Source organism: Octopus bimaculoides, chromosome 29 (assembly GCF_046866305.1).
Source record: "Octopus bimaculoides isolate indiv1 chromosome 29, ASM4686630v1, whole genome shotgun sequence".
NCBI classification, from domain to species: Eukaryota; Metazoa; Mollusca; class Cephalopoda; order Octopoda; family Octopodidae; genus Octopus; species Octopus bimaculoides.
In genome coordinates, this window is record NC_142956.1 from 3,642,764 (window position 1) to 3,657,763 (window position 15,000).

Consider the following 15,000-nt stretch of genomic DNA (forward strand, 5'->3'; position numbering starts at 1 on the left):
AATTTAAGAAAAGTGATCCTGTCTAAAATTAACGATGATTATCTTGATGGTGACGGTGGTGGTGGTGTTTTGTGTGTGTGTACTTGATATTGTTGGCGTTGTTATTGTTGTTATCCTCTCTTCCAGTTATCTGATCAAATGGCTGAATTGCAGCCACACATAGATTGTCCCGGATACACATGACTGCATCATGCTGACACCATGCAGCACTGGTTTGATGTGTGTTGCATGAAATGCGGCCACGTCTACCTCTTGTGCTGTCTCTAGTGAACATTTGATTCTAGTGAGTTATAATTTTAGATGTTGTTGTCCAGCTCCCAGATCATCTCTAATCCTGAAATCATTTGCTAAGAAACGTTCCAGCGATGACCATCCTGTCTTTTGAGTATGAGTAATGTTGAAATTACATTATTATCTACAATAACCTTTCTTTCTCATAACAGTAAGGCGTGAGCTGAGTGAGGTTTAGCTGCTTTTTCTATCGGATCATCACGATCGCCAATTGACAGCTTTGCAGTAATTGTTGCGGTTCTCTCTGTTCTGAGATCAAATCCAGCTGAAGTCAAATTCTTTCAGGGTCAATAGATAAACTACTAAATATAGTTACCTCTCCTGGGAACTGCACTGATCCCATTAAGGGCCCAAAGCAAGGCATTTGAATAAATCACAGAGTTGGTCTGAGCAGAATTGTGTAGGTTGCTTGTGTTTGTGGTAGTGTTGAGGATGCAGGTGGCGGTAGTGGTGGTGGTGGTGGTGCAGGTTGCAGAAGTGATGGTGGTTGGGGTCATGGTGATAGTGGTGGTCCTTTTTGCACGGAAAGGTCGGTTTTGGAGTAGTTGTCACAATTCAGCCCAGATCATTCAAACCTAGAATCAAAGACACTCCACCCATGACATACTCTTTGGGTTAACTTTACACACTATCCCACCAGTGGTTGAAAATATTAAGTAGCAATAATATACTGTTCCTGTTTGTCTCATCTAATTCTCTTTCTCAGGTTTTCAGGCATTGCCTTACTTTCTTTCACTAATTAATTAGCATGCTTTATGCATAAATACTTTATATGCATATATATGTGCATTAGTGTATGATTGTTACATGTGCATACAGCATGCACATGTATATGATTATTTGTGTGTGTGTATACATACATATACGATTGCAAACATTGCAAACCAAGCTTTCCCCATTCACTACACCAGCAGTGCGCTTTCAAGCAGCACGTTTAAGTTCTTCATGCAGACTACATGCTCTCTCAAAAGTGTCGACCCCCTCTTTAACCGGCTTCCACTTTTTGTGGTGATGACAGGCATTGTTCTCCCATTCAGTCTCCTGCATATCACAGGCCTTTAATGAGGACTTGACACAGTCCTTAAATCACAGCCTTGGTTTCTGCTGGGGTCTCTTTCCATTGACATCTTCCCAATATAGCATCTGCTTAGGGATCCTGCTATCCTTCATTCTAATAAGGTGTCCAGTCCAACGTAACACGGTGCTTGTGCACCATTGCCTCAATACTCCAGATATCAGCTCTCCTCAGGACCTGTGTGTCTGGAGTTTTTAAGTTCCAGCCAAAATTCAGAATGTATCTGAGACATCTCTGGTAAAAGTGTTCAAGGACCCTCACATGACGTTTGCAAAGGGTCCATATCTCATATGAGTAAAGGAGCAATGTCAGTACACATGCACAGTACACAGCAATTTTTGTTTGCCTTGTGATGCCATGCTGGGATGACACTGAAGAGACTGGAAGGAATGAGTAGCTCTTTGCAGCCTGAAAGATATTTCATCATCCAGAGAGCAAGAATGGATGAGTATGCTGCCCAGGTAGACAAACTTGTCTACCACTTTCAGAATTGTTCTTTCAACCAAGATAGCTGGCTCCACACATGGATTTCCTGGTGCAGGCTGGACCATTAAAACATTCAGCTGAACCAATTATTCTTCCTTTCTATAAAGGAAAAGGAGCCAGATGTGTAGTAACTACACAGGTATTGCTCTACTATCAGCAGCTGCCGAGGTTCTGGCAAATATTCTTCTCTCTCGCCTGAATGGGTGTCTCGTAAATGATGTCCTATCTGAATCTCAACGTGGCTTCTGATCTGGTAGAGGGGCAATGGATATGATTTTCACAGCAAGACAGATGCAAGAAAAGTGCTATGAGCAGAATATGGATCTTGTTCAGGTTCTGGTATTCATTGATTTAACGAAGGCCTTTGATACTGTGAAAAGGGTCTGTGGAAAATACTTGGCAAGCTTGGGTGTCCGGATCACTTTGTATCTATAATTAAATCATTTCATGATGGGATGGAGGCTTGGGTCAATGTTGGTGGTAGCATGGCAGGACCCATTGCTGTAGAGAATGGTGTCAAGCAGGGTGACATCCTTGCCCCAACTCTCTTTTCTTTGTACTTTGCTGCTACTTTTACTCATGCTTTTTCTAAGGTTAGCTCTCTGGGAATATATGTCAGGTACTGATCCTCTGGCCACATCTTTAATCTGCACCAATTTGCTGCCAATTCAAAAGTTCTCCAGTCTCTTATTCATAACCTCCTTTATGCAGATGACTGTGACTTAGTCACTCATACAGTGGATGACATGCAAATACTTATGAATCGTATCCCTGCTTCTTGCCAGGCATTTGGACTCAGCATTATCCTGGAAAAGACTGTTTTAATGTTCCACCCTGCACCACTAATTCCATATGTGGAGCCAGCTATCTTGGCTGAAAGAACAAATCTGAAAGTGGTAGACAAGTTTGTCTACCTGGGCAGCATACTCAGCCATTCTTGCTCTCTGGATGATGAAATATCTTTCAGGCTGCAAAGTGCAACTGATTCCTTCCAGCCTCTTCAGTCTCATCCCAGCATGGCATCACAAGGCAAACAAAAATTGCTGTGTACTGTGCATGTGTACTGACATTGCTCCTTTACTCATGTGATACATGGACCCTTTGCAAACGTCATGTAAGGGTCCTTGAACACTTTCACCAGAGATGTCTCAGATACATTCTGAATGTTGGCTGGAACTTAAAAACTCCAGACACACAGGTCCTGAGGACAGCTGATATCTAGACTATTGAAGCAATGGTGCACAAGCACCATGTTACGTTGGACTGGACACCTTATTAGAATGAAGGATAGCAGGATCCCTAAGCAGATGCTATATTGGGAACATGTCAATGGAAAGAGACCCCAGCAGAAACCAAGGCTGTGATTTAAGGACTGTGTCAAGTCCTCATTAAAGGCCTGTGATATGCAGGAGACTGAATGGGAGAACAATGCCTGTCATCACCACAAAAAGTGGAAGCCGGTTAAAGAGGGGGCCGACACTTTTGAGAGAGCATGTAGTCTGCATGAAGAACTTAAACGTGCTGCTTGAAAGCGCACTGCTGGTGTAGTGAATGGGGAAAGCTTGGTTTGCAATGTTTGCAATCGTATATGCTTGTCAAGAGCAGGGTTCGTTAGGCACCAACAGAGCTGCTGCAAATGCAAAATATAAGTTAGTCCTAGAATGCACAATGGTCTTCCTCAATTACAAGTGGACGGCCATGCATGCATGTATGTATGTACGTATGTATTTATGTATGTCCATATATATGTGTGTGTATATATATATGAGAGAGAGAGAGAGAGAGAGAGTGAGGGAGAGAATTAATGCACAAGTTTTGGGTTTGGGGTAATGACTATCCTCGTTCTATGACCATAATTGAACATTTCTTTCGGCCAAATTCCATGCCTATATCAGCTGAAAAGGTTGCAAGTAATTCCAGTTGTCTTTTGGCATTGCTAACACTTTTAGCATAAATCTTCAGGTCGTCTACAAATAATATTGTTTGTATGTATATACGTTTCTAAGTTTGTATTTATGTATGTGCATTTGTGTATATATATATATACATAGAGAGAGAGAGAGAGAGAGAGAGAGACAGAGAGAGAGAACGATGGGGAGAAGGAGGGAGAGAGAAGGTGATAATGATAATGCGTGTGTTGGGGGTGTATACAGGGTGTTCCAAAATTAAGGCAACCAAAGTTTTGGGCTTTAATGACTATTAATAGATAGTGTGTCTTTTGATTGCTTCAGACTAAATAAATTCAGATTTATAGATAAGATAATGGCTATAGACCGAAATACAATCATAATACTCTACGAGGAGACTGGAAAGGAATCGTCTTAGCATTCATGAGATTGTTGAAGGCATGCTGCCCTGACTGGTGTTCGCTGATGAAAAGAAATTTGACATTGAACAGACAGTAAACCAGCAAAATGGCCAGCCTTGGAGTGTATCTGGATCCATCAGGGTTCGATTGGTAATTTGATGTCAAAATCCACTCAGATATCCCCCTCGTTATTTTGAGATATATTGTATTTAAGTATCTTTTGGGATTGTTGCGTTGTTTTTATGTTTGTATGTATATATGTATGTATACACACACACACACACACAAATAAACATATGCATGTGCATGCAGTATGCGCATGTAACAATCATAGACTAATGCACATATATATGCATATAAAGTATTTATGCATAAAGCATGTTAATTAATTAGTGAAAGAAAGTAAGGCAGTGCCCATAGCCTAAACAATGCCTGAAAACCTGAGAAAGAGAATTAGATGAGACAAACAGGAACAGTATATTATTGCTACTTAATATTTTCAACCACTGGTGGGATAGTGTGTAAGGTTAATCCAAAGAGTATGTCATGGGAGGAGTGTCTTTGATTCTAGGTTTGAATGATCTGGGCTGAATTGTGACAACTACTCCAAAACTGACCTTTCCTTGCAAAAAGGACCACCACTATCACCATGACCCCAACCACCATCACTTCTGCAACCTACACCACCACCACCACCACCACTACCGCCACCTGCATCCTCAACACTACCACAAACACAACCAACCTACACAATTCTGCTCAGACCAACTCTGTGATTTATTCAAATGCCTTGCTTTGGGCCCTTAATGGGATCAGTGCAGTTCCCAGGAGAGGTAACTATATTTAGTAGTTTATCTATTGACCCTGAAAGAATTTGACTTCAGCTGGATTTGATCTCAGAACAGAAAGAAACCGCAACAATTACTGCAAAGCTGTCAATTGGCGATCGTGATGATCCGATAGAAAAAGCAGCTAAATCTCACTCAGCTCACGCCTTACTGTTATGAGAAAGAAAGGTTATTGTAGATAATAATGTAATTTCAACATTACTCATACGCAAAAGACAGGATGGTCATGGCTGGAACGTTTCTAAGCAAATGATTTCTGGATTAGAGATGATCTGGGAGCTGGACAACAACATCTAAAATTATAACTCACTAGAATCAAATGTTCACTAGAGACAGCACAAGAGGTAGACGTGGCCGCATTTCATGCAACACACATCAAACTAGTGCTGCATGGTGTCAGCATGATGCAGTCATGTGTATCCGGGACAATCTATGTGTGGCTGCAATTCAGCCATTTGATCAGATAACTGGAAGAGAGGATAACAACAATAACAACGCCAACAATATCAAGTACACACACACAAAACACCACCACCACCGTCACCATCAAGATAATCATCGTTAATTTTAGACAGGATCACTTTTCTTAAATTAACGAGAAGAGAATAATGGACACACCTGGGGTAAATTCATATCGTCAACTGATACTGCCACACCTGAGATGTCAGTCACGTTGTCACTGTGAAATCATTCAACATAAATATTACTTTACACTCTCTGCTATCTTATTTTCTTATACAACAATCAATTTCTAACCTGTTTCTTTATTTTAGGTTCGTTTCAAATATTTTAAGAATTTTTATCCTGATTTGAAACGTCAGACAAAACACTGAATCGGAAAACTAATATGGTTAAGATTGGTGGTGCATATGTCTTTGCGTATATACGTGTATGTGTGTGTGTTTGCATGTATGTATGTATGAATCTGCATGTATGCACGTATGTATTTATGTATGCATGCATATATGTATGTATGTGTATGTTTCTGTATGTATGTATGTGTGTATGCATGGATGTATGTATTTGTATATATGTCTGTATGTTTGTATGTATATATGTCTGTATGTTTGTATGTATATATATAATTATGTATGTAGATATGTGTATGTATGTGTATGTATGTATATATATGTATATGTATGTATATGTATATATACGTATGTATATGTATGTATATGTATGTGTGTAATGTATATGTGTGTATGCATGTATGTATGTTTGTACATATGCAAATATGTATGCATTTATGTATGCTTGTATGTATGCATGTATGTATGTATGTATGTATGTCAGGTCACTTATGAGGCCCTCATAATTGCTACTGGTAACATGGAATCCAGTACAACCTGTGGCATGGTTGGGTTGTCACCAGCTAAACTGGTACCCCCACCTGGGTATCCAGATGAGGAGGGTTGCTAGAAACCCAGCAGGATTAAAAACAAGACCTGTTGAAAGGTCAGATGGACCTAGTGCAGGCTCAACGGCCATCTAGCAACAGGATGGGTATGCAGAAAATCCGGGATGGTGTCTGGCATGCTGAAAGACCTTTGGGAGTTAGGTACCCCTCAGCTTCTGTTGAAGCATGTCTCTAAGAGAAGGTCATTCTGATATAAAACCAGATATGCAGGGAATGGCATTGGACATGTTGAGGATCTTTGGTTTGTGCTAGAGATCATGGCACACTCCCACATCCCAGAGCCTGTGACTTATATTGGCACCAGACATCTTGCTCCGGCATGTCTCTGAAAAATGGGAATAGTGTGGAGAGGGTCTATGAGATGTCGTGCAAGCCTTATTGGACCTAAAACTCTGTGCAGGCATTGCTGAGCTCTACTTGATATGTGGTCCCTTTTTCCTTTTTCCCCCTATATATATTTATTTTATTTTCAGTATATATGTATCTTTATTCTTAGTATATATTTATATATATTTATTTATCTTTAGTATATTTTCATTTTATTTTTATTCGGAAGTCCTGCGACGATGGGAAGGTGGTGAAGCATGCAGACCTGATGGCGTAGAAGCATGTTATCAGCGACCTGCATGTAGGTGGCCCATGCTAGATATAAAGTCAACGCCTTGTCGCCCAAAACAGCGGTAGGATCCAGATGCTGCATGGGTGTCTGAACCGCCTCATTTAGGGAGTGCACTGCTCACCCGGAGGCTGGGGATGTTCTAGAAAAGGTGAACCAAAAATTGCCTGTCTTTCCTTATCTGGGCAGTTTAGCATGACTGACAGCCATCCATCCTGCACTCGGAAACCACAGAGAATACTTATAAAATCTGGTTGGATCTTGAATGCTTCATGTTGGAACGTGCGCACTCTGTTGGATAGCAAAAGTAACTGTAGGCCTGAAGGACGCATTGCACTTGTTATTTGCAAGCTGAACCTTTATAACACTGATGCAGCTACACTTTCAAAGACTCGTGTAGAAGGTGATGGTCAGCTTGAGGAAGTAGGAGGTGGATACACCTTCTTTTGGAAGTGGAGAAGGAGGAGCGCAGAGAGGCTGCTGTTGGCCTTGCAGTTCGCTCGGATATCCTTAAGAACTTCCTGTTCTTAAAAATGAATGTCTAATGACTCTACAATTGCACCTGAAAGGTGGGCGGTTTGCTACTCTAATAAGTGCCTATGCACCCGCTAGTTGTGATGAAGACAAAACTATTTTCTGTACTCAGCTGAGAGCCATACTTAGGAAAATCCCCAATTCTGATAAAGTCATTCTGTTGGGGGATGTCAATGTCAGGGTCAGAACAGACTGGCAAACATGGAACTCTCTAGGACAGTTTGGTGTTAGGAAAATGAATAACAATGGTCTCATGTTGTTAAAACTTTGCGATGAACCTGGACTTTGCATCGCAAGCACTCATTCTATGCACAAAGATGATCACACAACAACGTGGATGCATCGAAGGACTAAAGTTTGGCACTTGCCGGATTAAGTCTGCAAACATGACATCTATGACATTTGTAATGTTAAGTCCTTTCATGGATCAGAATGCTGAACAGACCAGAATCTGGTGTGAGCAAAGTTCCAGATGATGATTAGAGTGAAAGAGAGAAGAGGGTCGGTCAGCATTCCTTAGCGTGTGAATGTCCACAAGATATATGATGCTGTGTTGAGGAAAGAGCTTCAGACTCGCTTGTCCAGCATTGAATATACTACAGCATGGGAAGATTTTCGAGACCAGGTTCTTCAATGTGTTGCTGAAACACTGGGATATACTACTGCCAGACACAGAGACTGGTTTGATGAAAATGATGCTGAAGTTCAGCGACTATTGGCTGTAAAGTGCCATGCCCACAATGTATTGCTGCACAGAGGACTTTCAGCTGTGCAGCAAAATCTAGCCCCAGTTTAAAATCACTACTGCAGTGATCTCTCAGGAAGATGCAGAACACTTGGTGGGAGGATCTTGCTCGTGAGGTTCAGGCTGCTGCTGATGCAAATGACAGCAAGAAGCTTTACCATTTTATGAAGCAAGTTTATGGGCCTATGAGCTCCGCATCAGCTCCTTTGCTTTCCAAGGAGTCTTCTGCTCTATTTACCAAATCAACAGAAATCACATGTCGCTGGATTGAACACTTCTCTGAACTTCTAAACCATGAGCCATTTGTAGATGAAACAGCGATTGATATTATGCAACAAAGACCCATCATTGGCTCCTTAAATTCCACGCCCTCAATAGATAAGGTAATGACATCAATAAGTAAATTGAATCTTGGTAGTGTACCTGGAAAGGACGGAATTTTAGCTGAGGTTTTAATGGTCCAGCTCGCAAATAACTGGTGCAATGCGTCTTTGAGGCCTACAGTTACTTTTGCTATCCAACAGAGTGCGCACATTCCAACATGAAGCATTCAAGATCCAAACAAATTTTATAAGTATTCTCTGTGGTTTCCAAGTGCAGGATGGATGGCTGTCAGTCATGCTAAACTGCCCAGATAGGGAAAGACAGGCAATTTTTGGTTCACCTTTTCTAGAACATCCCCAGCCTCCGGGTGAGCAGTGCCCTCCCTAAATGAGGCGGTTCAGACACCCATGCAGCATCTGGATCCTACCACTGTCTTGGGCGACAAGGCGGTGACTTTATATCTAGCATGGGCCACCTACATGCAGGTCGCTGATAACATGTTTCTACGCCATCAGGTCTGCATGCTTCACCACCTTCCCATCGTCGCAGGACTTCCAAATAAAAATAAAATAAAATTATACTAAAGATAGATAAATATATATAAATATATACTAAGAATAAAGATATATATATACTGAAAATAAAATAAATATATACATCGGGGTAAAAAGGGGAAAAGGGCCCACATATCGAGTAGAGGTCAGCAATGCCTGCGCAGAGTTTTAGGTCCAATAAGGCTTGCACGACATCTCATAGACCCTCTCCACACTATTCCCATTTTTCAGAGACATGCCGGAGCAAGATGTCTGGTGCCAATATAAGTCACAGGCTCTGGGATGTGGGAGTGTGCCATGATCTCTAGCACAAACCAAAGATCCTCAACATGTCCAATGCCATTCCCTGCATATCTGGTTTTATATCAGAATGACCTTCTCTTAGAGACATGTTTCAACAGAAGCTGAGGGGTACCTAACTCCCAAAGGTCTTTCAGCATGCCAGACACCATCCCGGATTTTCTGCATACCCATGCTGTTGCTAGATGGCCATTGAGCCTGCACTAGGCCCATCTGACCTTTCAACAGGTCTTGTTTTTAATCCTGCTGGGTTTCTAGCAACCCTCCTCATCTGGATACCCAGGTGGGGGTACCAGTTTAGCTGCTGACAACGCAACCATGCCACAGGCTGTACTGGATTCCATGTTACCAGTAGCAATTATGAGGGCCTCATAAGTGACCTGACATACATACATACATGCATACATACAAACATACATGCATACACACATACATATACATACAGATACATACGTATATATACATATACATACATATACATATATATACATGCATACACACATACATACATACATACATACATACATACATACATACATACATAATTACATATATACCTACAAACATAGACATGCATACATACATATATACATACACATACACACATCCATACATATATGCATGCATACATAAATGCATACGCACATACGTACAGATTCATACATACATGCAAACACACATACATATACGTATATACGCAGAGACATATGCACCACCAATCTCAGTGTTTGAAACGAACCCAAAATAAAGAAACAGGTTAGAAATTGATTGTTGTATAAGAAAATAAGATAGCAGAGAGTGTAAAGTAATATTTATGTTGAAAGATTTCACAGTGACAACGTGACTGACATCTCAGGTGTGGCAGTATCAGTTGACGATATGAATTTACCCCAGGTGTGTCCATTATTCTCTTCTCGTTAATTTAAGAAAAGTGATCCTGTCTAAAATTAACGTTGATTATCTTGATGGTGACGGTGGTGGTGGTGTTTTGTGTGTGTGTACTTGATATTGTTGGCGTTGTTATTGTTGTTATCCTCTCTTCCAGTTATCTGATCAAATGGCTGAATTACAGCCACACATAGATTGTCCCGGATACACACATGACTGCATCATGCTGACACCATGCAGCACTGGTTTGATGTGTGTTGCATGAAATGCGGCCACGTCTACCTCTTGTGCTGTCTCTGGTGAACATTTGATTCTAGTGAGTTCTAATTTTAGATGTTGTTGTCCAGCTCCCAGATCATTCTCTAATCCAAAAATCATTTGCTTAGAAACGTTCCAGCCATGACTATCCTGTCTTTTGACTATGAGTAATGTTGAAATTACATTATCTACAATAACCTTTCTTGCTTATAACAGTAAGGCGTGAGCTGAGTGAGGTTTAGCTGCTTTTTCTATCGGGTTATCACGAGCGCCAATTGACAGCTTTGCAATAATAGTTGCAGATCTCTATGTTCTGATATCAAATCCAGCTGAAGTCAAATTCTTTCAGGGTCAATAGATAAACTACTAGATATAGCTACCTCACCTGGGAACTGCACTGATCTCATTAAGGGCCCAAAGCAAGGCATTTGAATAAATCACAGAGTTGGTCTGAGCAGAATTGTGTAGGTTGGTTGTGTTTGTGGTAGTGTTGAGGATGCAGGTGGCGGTAGTGGTGGTGGTGGTGGTGGTGTAGGTTGCAGAAGTGATGGTGGTTGGGGTCATGGTGATAGTGGTGGTCCTATTTGCACGGAAAGGTCGGTTTTGGAGTAGTTGTCACAATTCAGCTCAGATCCTTCAAACCTAGAATCAAAGTCACTCCACCCATGACATACTCTTTGGGTTAACTCTACACACTATCCCACCAGTGGTTGAAGATATTAAGTAGCAATAATATACTGTTCCTGTTTGTCTCATCTAATTCTCTTTCTCAGATTTTCAGGAATTGTTTAGGCTATGGGCACTGCCTTACTTTCTTTCACTAATTAATTAGCATGCTTTATGCATAAATACTTTATATGCATATATATGTGCATTCGTCTATGATTGTTACATGCGCATACTGCATGCACATGCATATGTTTATTTGTGTGTGTGTGTGTGTATTCGTACATATATACATACAAACATAAAAACAACGCAACAATCCCAAAAGATACTTAAATACAATATGTCTCAAAATAACGAGGGGGATATCTGAGTGGATTTTGACATCAAATTACCAATCGAACCCCGATGGATCCAGATACACTCCAAGGCTGGCCATTTTGCTGGTTTAATGTCTGTTCAATGTCAAATTTCTTTTCATCAGCGAACTCCAATCAGGGCAGCATGCCTTCAACAATCTCATGAATGCTAAGACGATTCCTTTCCAGTCTCCTCGTAGAGTATTATGATTGTATTTCGGTCTATAGCCATTATCTTATCTATAAATCTGAATTTATTTAGTCTGAAGCAAACACAAGACACACTATCCATTGATAGTCATTAAAGCCCAAAACTTTGGTTGCCTTAATTTTGGAACACCCTGTATACACCCCCAACACACACATTATCATTATCGCCTTCTCTCTCCCTCCTTCTCCCCATTGTTCTCTCTCTCTCTCTATGTATATATATACACAAATGCACATACATAAATACAAACTTAGAAACGTATATACATACAAACAATATTATTTGTAGACGACCTGAAGATTTATTCTAAAAGTGTTAGCAAAGCCAAAAGACAACTGGAATTACTTGCAACCTTTTCAGCTGATATAGGCATGGAATTTGGCCGAAAGAAATGTTCAATTATGGTCATAGAACGAGGAAAGTCATTACCCCAAACCCAAAACTTGTGCATTAATTCTCTCCCTCACTCCCTCTCTCTCTCATATATATATACACACAAATATATATGGACATACATAAATACATACGTACATACATGCATGGTCGTCCACTTGTAATTGAAGAAGACCATTGTGCATTCTAGGACTAACTTATATTTTGCATTTGCAGCAACTCTGTTGGTGCCTAACAAACCCTGCTCTTGACAAACATATACGATTGCAAACATTGCAAACCAAGCTTTCCCCATTCACTACACCAGCAGTGCGCTTTCAAGCAGCACGTTTAAGTTCTTCATGCAGACTACATGCTCTCTCAAAAGTGTCGACCCCCTCTTTAACCGGCTTCCACTTTCTGTGGTGATGACAGGCATTTTTCTCCCATTCAGTCTCCTGCATATCACAGGCCTTTAATGAGGACTTGGCACAGTCCTTAAATCACAGCCTTGGTTTCTGCTGGGGTCTGTCTCTTTCCATTGACATCTTCCCAATATAGCATCTGCTTAGGGACCCTGCTATCCTTCATTCTAATAAGGTGTCCAGTCCAACGTAACATGGTGCTTGTGCACCATTGCCTCAATACTCAAGTTATCAACTTTTTCTAGGTTTACTCCGATAGCGTTTCCCCTCTGCAAGCTCACCATAAAACAGCTGTTGCGGCATGTGTTCATCTGCCATTTGAACAATATGGCCACACCATCTCATTTCGTTCCTCAAACTCATAGTTTTAATTGAGGTGATGCCTGCAGATGCAAGGTTATCTGTGTTTGGAGTAAAAAAAAAAAACCATTTAATTTTTAAAATGTGATGAAGGCATCTTTGGTGAAATTGTTCTAACAATTTAAAATGCCTTTCATAACAAGTCCAAGTTTCACAGGAATGCAACAGGGATTGTAAGACAAATGATTTGTAAAGAGCCAGCTTTGTATTCTTATTTATATGTCGCTGGCACCAAATGCGGGACTCCAATCCACCAAATGCTTTTGCTGCCCTTTGAATTCACAGCTGTATTTCTGTATGAAGATTTCCCTAATTTTGGAACAGAGCTTCCAAGGTAGATGAACGAATCGACAACCTTAAGCAACTTATCCTTAACAAAAACTTTAGTGGGGTTACAAACAACACTACACACAAGTTGATGCATTACAACTGCTTTTTGCAAGTTGATGGTCAAGCCAAGTCAAAAGAGATTGCAGACCTGTTTCAGAATGGCTGACCACATCGCAATCGTCAACGTATAAAATTCCCTAATAGGAACTTTTGGCATAGGAGTGGCTGTGTGGTAAGTAGCTTGCTTACGAACTACATGATTCCGGGTTCAGTCCCACTGCATGGCACCTAGGGCAAGTGTCTTCTACTATAGCCTCAGGCTGACCAAAGCCTTGTAAGTGGATTTGGTAGACGGAAACTGAAAGAATCTGTTTTCATTTATATGTATATATATATATATATATATATATATATATATATATATATATATATATATATATATATATATATATACATATATATATATATATATATAAATAACATAATATGGTAAAAATTCGATATTAATTAATATCAATTTAATACCAGGAAACTAGCACATTAAAAGAATCAGAAGGTTCATGAAAAAATTTTTTGGGAGATCCTAAAAAGATTATAGTACTTGTGTATATAAGATTGACCAGTGACCGGTCTGTCAATATGCCAGAAGGTCACTTAAAAAATTCTCAAATACAGATTCAGCGGAGCAAAAACAGGCGGGCTAGACCAGTGAAAATTGTACATACCTCGATTATCTGCAGACTATAGTTTCAAAATCAATACTTCCAAAATAAAAGTATCTATTTATCTTCAGTACAGATTGCCGATATTTTTACAATCGAACACAATCTCGTGCTAGTTGTCTTCAACCAGTGAAAACGTGCACGTGATTCTATCCATTATAAAGATTAAAATTTAAAAGTCTTAGTTTTGGCGCGCTGAATCCGGAAAATATCTCTGCAGAAAATAATTTCTGCTTTGAATTTACCAGCTTTGAGAAATGTGATTATGGTTAATTAACATAATATGGTAAAAATTCGATATTAATTAATATCAATTTAATACCAGGAAACTATTTTGAAACTATAGTCTGCAGATAATTGAGGTATGTACAATTTTCACTGGTCTAGCCCGCCTGTTTTTGCTCTGCTGAATCCGTATATGTATATATATATATATATATATATATATATATATATATATATATATATATATATATATATATATATATATATATATATATATATATGTATGTTTGTGTGTCTGTGTTTGTCTCCCCCCCAATGTCTCTTGACAACCGATGCTGGTGTGTTTACGTTCCCGTAACTTAGCAGTTCAGCAAAAGAGAATGATAGAATAAATACTAGGCTTACAAAGAATAAGTCCTGAGGTCGATTTGCTCGACTAAAGGTGGTGCTCCAGCATGACCACAGTCAAATGACTGAAACAAGTAGAAGAGTAATGAGTGATGTAAAAAACCTTCGTTTTGAATTTCAGTCTGGTTAGATTAAAAACATACATACATACATGCACATAGTTTTTCAAACAATTATGAAAAGCTGAGGTCATACTAAATGCAATTGAATTATACTTTGAGAGGAAAAATTGTAAACAACATTCAAGGTTAAAGAAATTCAGGTCAGTTAAGGAGTGG

At 39.8% G+C, this 15,000-nt stretch overlaps 1 protein-coding gene across 1 annotated transcript in view; it reads right to left on the minus strand.

The window, feature by feature from the left end:
- Window positions 1-14,250, minus strand: part of LOC106873773 (uncharacterized) — a 50,117-nt gene extending 35,867 nt beyond the window's left edge. The window contains exon 1 of the mRNA XM_089345302.1: window positions 14,093-14,250. The gene's annotated coding sequence lies outside the window, so the exon portion shown is untranslated. The remainder of the gene's footprint in view (window positions 1-14,092) is intronic.
- Between the last annotated feature and the right edge of the window lie 750 nt (window positions 14,251-15,000).